Source organism: Magnolia sinica, chromosome 10 (genome assembly GCF_029962835.1).
Source record: "Magnolia sinica isolate HGM2019 chromosome 10, MsV1, whole genome shotgun sequence".
Classification (NCBI taxonomy): Eukaryota; Viridiplantae; Streptophyta; class Magnoliopsida; order Magnoliales; family Magnoliaceae; genus Magnolia; species Magnolia sinica.
In genome coordinates this window covers 72,613,167-72,619,470 of record NC_080582.1, presented here as the reverse complement: position 1 = coordinate 72,619,470, position 6,304 = coordinate 72,613,167, and positions in this window count along the sequence as shown.

Below are 6,304 nucleotides of genomic sequence, written 5' to 3'. Positions count from 1 at the left end.
AGGGAACTCAAAAACCAAAAAAAAAAAAAAAAAAACCTTGGCTTTGCAATTTGAAATTTTTTTTTTTTGTGGAACAGATTTTTTATTTTTATTTTTATTTTTTTTCTTCAGAAAAATCTGTTTTTGGCTGAAAAAACTGCAAAACTTCTTCTATAAAAAGAACAAGGGTCTGATACCAGTTTGTTGGCCGTGTAAGATAGATTTTCTCTTTGCTTCAAGATAACAGATTTTTCTTGGCTTTACAATGCCTTAGCACAACTCAGAAATTCTGATTACGTAGAAGGAAGAAAGAGAAAAGAAAACCAAAAAGTAGTTTTTATTTTTTAAACTGTTTTACTGTTGCTGCACTCTCACACTTGCTGTTTTGTTTACTATTCACTTGCTTGCTATAACCAGATACACAAGATGCTCATTTACAGGCATTTGCATGAAACGTGTAAAGACAAAAATGCCTTTGTTAGGAGCTTCCAACATTAAAATCCCTAAAAATTACATAAGCTTTTCATCTTCCAAAAGCATATCCGTGGGAAGTGCTGCCGTGAATTGAAAGTTGATCAGTCATGCAGCTGCAGTAATCGGTTTTGGGTCGCAACTCCAACACTCTGATGAATGAAATCTCCTTTTCAAAAAAAAGGTCCTGGATAAAATACAAAAATAAAAAGTGCCTCTTTGAGGAGTATCTGAAGAAGAAAAATCGCTGTACGAGGCACACGAAGTCATTCATTGTAGACGCATAAATCATTTGTTTTAATCCAAACCGTCCAAATAATAGAGTAACTACTTAGATATTGCATATGTGTAAATTCAGATTAATTGGATGTTATCCAGAACCCTCGCTGATGATGGATAGTTAGATCAAACATTCATCTACAGCTGTGATCACATTTTTTGGACGGCTTGGATTGAAGTTCACATATGCCACGTGTGCAGTGGATTTGCATGTATGTAGCGTGTACAGATAGATTCTTATCCAAAAGTACTGCCAAGGATATTGACTAGCGGTGGCGGATCAACGTTGACGTTGACTTCAGGTGAAAGATCAAAGTCGACGGGCTTGCCCGTCAAATACGTTGAAATAATTGAAACGAAAAAAAAAGGAGAGATGGCGACTCGCGCGCATGCGAAAACAGCACTTGCGTGCGACGTGATTTTTTTTGCCATCCATGCTAGGAAGCGGAATGGCTGGTATACCTCACACCGGCTATATAGCTGCTGTAGGTACGTGTCGTGCGAAGACGAGCACTGACGCTCCTCGAGTTCCGAGTTATACGAACGGTTCAAAGGAGATAAAGTTACATGACCCCACAGTGATGTATTTATTATATCTACACCGTTCATCTGTTTTTAGAGGCCATTTTACAGTATTATGCAAAAGATAAATCATATCCAAAGATCATTTGGACCGCACCATAAATAGCAGCCTAGATAATGATTTTCACTGTTAAACAATTTGTAGGGCTTACCATAACATTTATTTTATATCAAATCTTTTCATAAGGTCACAAATACCTAAATGAAGAGAAAAAACAAATTTCATATTGATCCAAAACTTCTGTAACCTCAAAAAAGGTTTCAATGATAGACGTTCAATTCCCCTCTGATTTTTATAGTGTGGTCCACTTGATACTTAGATTTGTCTTATTTTTTGTCTCAAGCCTTAAGACTAGCTCTCTAAATGGATGGACGGTTTGGATATAGATATACCTCATGATTAAACCCACAAAACTTGATGATGTCAATAAAGTAGCTATACTGCTGGCGTGATGTACACCAGCCAATCCGCTTCCCCTGTTAGGCAGGGTTGTCAATGCTGACAACCCTACTGATAGAGAGGGGAACCGATTAACTCTTGCCCAGGTAACAGCTTATATAGTGGGTGTAACCCTGACCTTGGGGGCCTACTTTGAGGTACTTTATGCGGGTTATATGTTTTTACATCTTATTTTAGAGCAGGATTCCAAACCTTAAAGAAGATCGAAATCTTAATCGGAGGATGCCACCCGAAAAAGTGACGAATGATCGTTGAAAACTTTTAGCGGGTAACAAATGTCCCACCGAAATTTTGAATCAAGCTTACCTTAGTATTTTTCTCTCATTTAGGTCCTTTTTTTTTTCTTTTTCTTTTTCTTCTTTTTATTTTATTATTATAAAGAAAAAGAAAAAGATAAGAGAGTTTTTATTGAATATTTGAGGCAACTATACTGACCCAATACACTCTGCCAGAGCCATAGTAACAAAATGGGGGATGGGCCAACTTATCATAACCTCAAACTCTTATACTGATTATCTCTCCCTAATCGCCCCAAGATCCTACTGGTCTAGGATGAGCGCCCCTCATATAAGAAGAGGAAGGGCCGAAACCGCAAGAAATTGCCTAAGCAACTGAGAGGCACTACCCATGCAAACCAAGCTAGCCTCCCTCGGAAAAAGCTCAATTGAGACTTAGGCAATTCCCTAAATAGAATCAAAGCATTTCTTCCAATAGTAGATACTCCATAGGGCTCGACCTTCAATGGAGAACAAGGCCACCACTGCTAAAGAGTCACTTTCCACTTCTACTCTAATGAACCCGTGCTCCAAACATAGATACGGCCCATCCACCGCTACTTTAACGTTGGTTTGAAAGTTGGACCTGACACCATAACGTTTAATGAAGGCAAAGATAAACTCATCTCTTTCATTTCTACAAACTCCCCCACTACCCACGTGAGGACCCGTCTACGTTCAATTTCACTAAACCCTCCATTGGCCTATTCCATTTGACTATGGACAGTGATGGCCTACTGGCTAGCCTTGGAGAGAGACCCAATTCCCAGACAGCCTCTAAGCTATTGTGATCTCTGCAGGGCAGGAGCGGAAAACGGGCAGCAATGAGGGTAAACTATCCACGTATCCTAGCAATTGTTTGGTCCACTCTAACATGAATCTCTTCGAAGCATCTGTCGTTTCTAGAGATCCAAATCTCCCATTAAGTGAGAGTAGGGACCAACCCTCGAAGGATCCTAGCTGTTGCCAATTCGCCCCTCGTAAAAAGGTGGTCTAGAGACTCCTCATCTCGACTATTGTCCACACAACAAACACAGCATGAGGGCAGGGAAGCCCCTCTTTGCTTTATGTTGATCTCCACTTGGGATCACACCGCAACAAATGCAGGACGGGGCCAGGGAAGCCCTTCATTCAGGTCTTCTTACATTATCAACAGGTTGGATGGCAAATGGTACTCTTACTCGGGTGGTAGACTCCGAGGAGTTTCAACACCCGATCAAGGGTTCGAGTATCCATAGGTGGTGAAATTCCACTAGCGTGAGTGTGTGGGGTGTGCGTGCGTGTGAAAAAAGAAAAAGGTTGGATGCCAAATAGACATTACGGAAACCTTAGGATAGGCCCTTTGAATTTTTAATGGTGAGGAACTCAATCACTACTCTTTCCCTTGTGTGGTCCGCCTGATATTTGGATCTACTTAATTTTTAGTGGTACACTCTAAAATGGGCTGGAGAAACCGATGGACGGAGTGGATATATGAAATATCATCAATGTGGGCCTTACAGTAAGGATAACACCCACTGAACTGTCACTGGGGTAACACCTAATCCGCTCCCTAGAGGGAGCCCCTGTGACGGAAAGCTCATTGGATTGCAACAGCTGATGTTCGGAGGCGACACCACAAGAAACTATAAGGAATTACACACACCTTTCAAACTTTCTTAGGGTTTGGATAAGGCTGATATTTGTGTTTTCCCCTCATTCTTGTGGAAATTACCCTGTGAGTAGTTCGGATGACAAATAAATATCACAGTTAGACCAAACAAGTTTCAACGGTCGTTGTTCCATCTCCGCTCTTTTTTACTGTGGCCTACTTGAGATTTGGATTTGCCAAGATGGAAAAACTGATAACAGGAGTGGATGTGACACGGACACTGCATGGTCCATCAGAGTTTTACACGGGTTATAGGAAGATTTAGATTATAGCCATTCACCAATGTGCGCAAGCCCATGATCAGGTGTGCCACAAAGATAATGGCCGGATGAAAAATAACGAAAGGTTTAACCTCGAGATAAAATGCACAAGCTACCATCACGTGGGCCAAATGACATCCACCGTTAAAAACTTCTTAGGGGCCACATAAGTTTCCGATGAAGCTGATATTTGTTTTTCCACTTCATCTATCTCTATATTAACTTAAGAATAGCTTGGATCTCAAAAATACATCATGTTGGGCCCAAGAAATTTTTCAACGGTGACTGTCACTGCCTCACTGTTTTCTGTGGTGGGGTCCACTTGAACTTTAGATCTGCCTCATTCTTTGGCTCATTCCCTAAAATGATCTCTTCAAATAGATGGACGGTGTAGATATCACGCATACATCATGGTGGGCCATGGAGCTTGGTGACGTCACTTCAGCAGTGATTTGGCTACTGACATTGTCAGTATCTAATTCGCATCCAATTTGTTCATCCACGCCAGCCTTATCTTTTCTTAGATTATTTGAAGGTACGAACCCAAAAAGTGGACCATACCAAATAATAAGGTTGAGTTGCATTAAACAAAGCGTTATGAGTAATCTTGAATTACATTAAATATAAGTCATCTGCCTGGTCCTGGCTAGAGAGAGGGAGGGGAAACGCCGATGCATCCTACCTATGGTTGTACACCGGCCTTGCTGTGCTGGGTTGAATAGTTCGTGCAAAACGTTTCTTGTGCTGTGCCGTTTTTTTAGAAAGTGAGGCTAAGCACCACCGGCATGGCTAAGCACCACCGGCATGGCTAAAGTGCTGACATGCCTGCTGTGACTTGCTGGCCGCGTCGCCCCAGACCCTACCTAACAGATTCTGCCTATTGGGCAGTTTAAAATGAAGACAAACACATTCATATATTGAAAAATTACACATTATTTAATATGTGAATCAAATGTTGAAATGAAAATTACAATATTCATAGTTGTTTAAGCACATCCCAAAATGATATGGCAAAGTCCAGTGTGAATAAAATCCATACTCTCACCGCGTTAGGGGGTTCCTTCATTCTCACGACGTCAGGTGATGTAAGCTGAGAATTTTTTAAAAACATAAAATAAAATTACCTACGTATTTACACTTTAGCCAAGTACGTATTGCCAAATTAGGTGGTCCACCTAAGATTTAGATGTGCCTCTTTTTTTCTTTTTCTTTTTTTCTTTTTCCTTTTTTGTTTTCTTTTTTCTTTTTTTTTTTTTTTTTTTTTTTAAAAGAAAACCAGGTGGAAAATCTTCACCTGAATGTATGTTGCCAAAGGAGAGGAAGGCCAGACTCAGCCTAACTCCAATAGGCAGCCCCTCAGCTAGGTCTGCAGCAAGGCAGGGGAAGAATAGATTATCCCTGCAAGGCATTAGCCAGTCAGTCCCTGCTGACAACCATAAGCTCAAGGCCATCAGCTGAAAACGGCCATGCAGCTGAAGCGGGAAGCCAAAACCAATCTCACATAGTTCACCACACAAACGAACATAACTAGCCGAGCTAAAAGATCTGTCAAGCTCCACAGATGCACGAGCTGCAGACGGAATCAAAAGCAAGAAGCTCCCTCCTAGCCCGATGAGAGGGTCAAACACTCATGCAGCTAGTAGACAGGCCCTCTGTTTGCGACTCCACGGAGCTGGAGATTTAGATCCGCCTCAGTTTTGGGTACATGCCCTAATATGAGCTGCCAAAAAAGATGGATGTCACGGATAAAACACACACATCGTGGTGGGGCCAGAGATCTTTGACACCAGTGATGTATGTGTTAGATCTACGGTCCATCTATTCTCCGTATCATTTAACGGCATGATCCTAAAAACAAGGCAGATGCATATCTCAAGTAGACCACACCACGGTAAACAGTGAGAATTGGATGCCTACGTTGAAAATTTCGGCTGAAGAAGGCTCAAATCAAGCTGACATTTGTGTTTTCCCTTCATCCAGGTCTCCGTGAGCTCATGAACAGGTCAGATCACAAATAAACGCCGGTAGAGCCTAGAAATCTTTCAACGGTACTCGTTCATTCCTCACTTCTTTCTGTGTTTTTGTCTATTTAAGCTTTGCATCTATCTTTTTATTTTTTGTTGTTCATACCCAATAATGATGAAAATTTGGATGGACAGTGTGGATCTAACACATACATCATTGTGGGGCCCACAGAAGTTCCACGCGCCAAAAATTCCGTTGACGTATTTTACAGCACACAATCCGTATGTTTTTTTTTGAATTTTTATCAGCTGATGTCAGCAGAAATGACGTGGACCAATAAGAGAAGGCAGCGCATCCGCACTCGAGGAAAGCGAAACGGCGC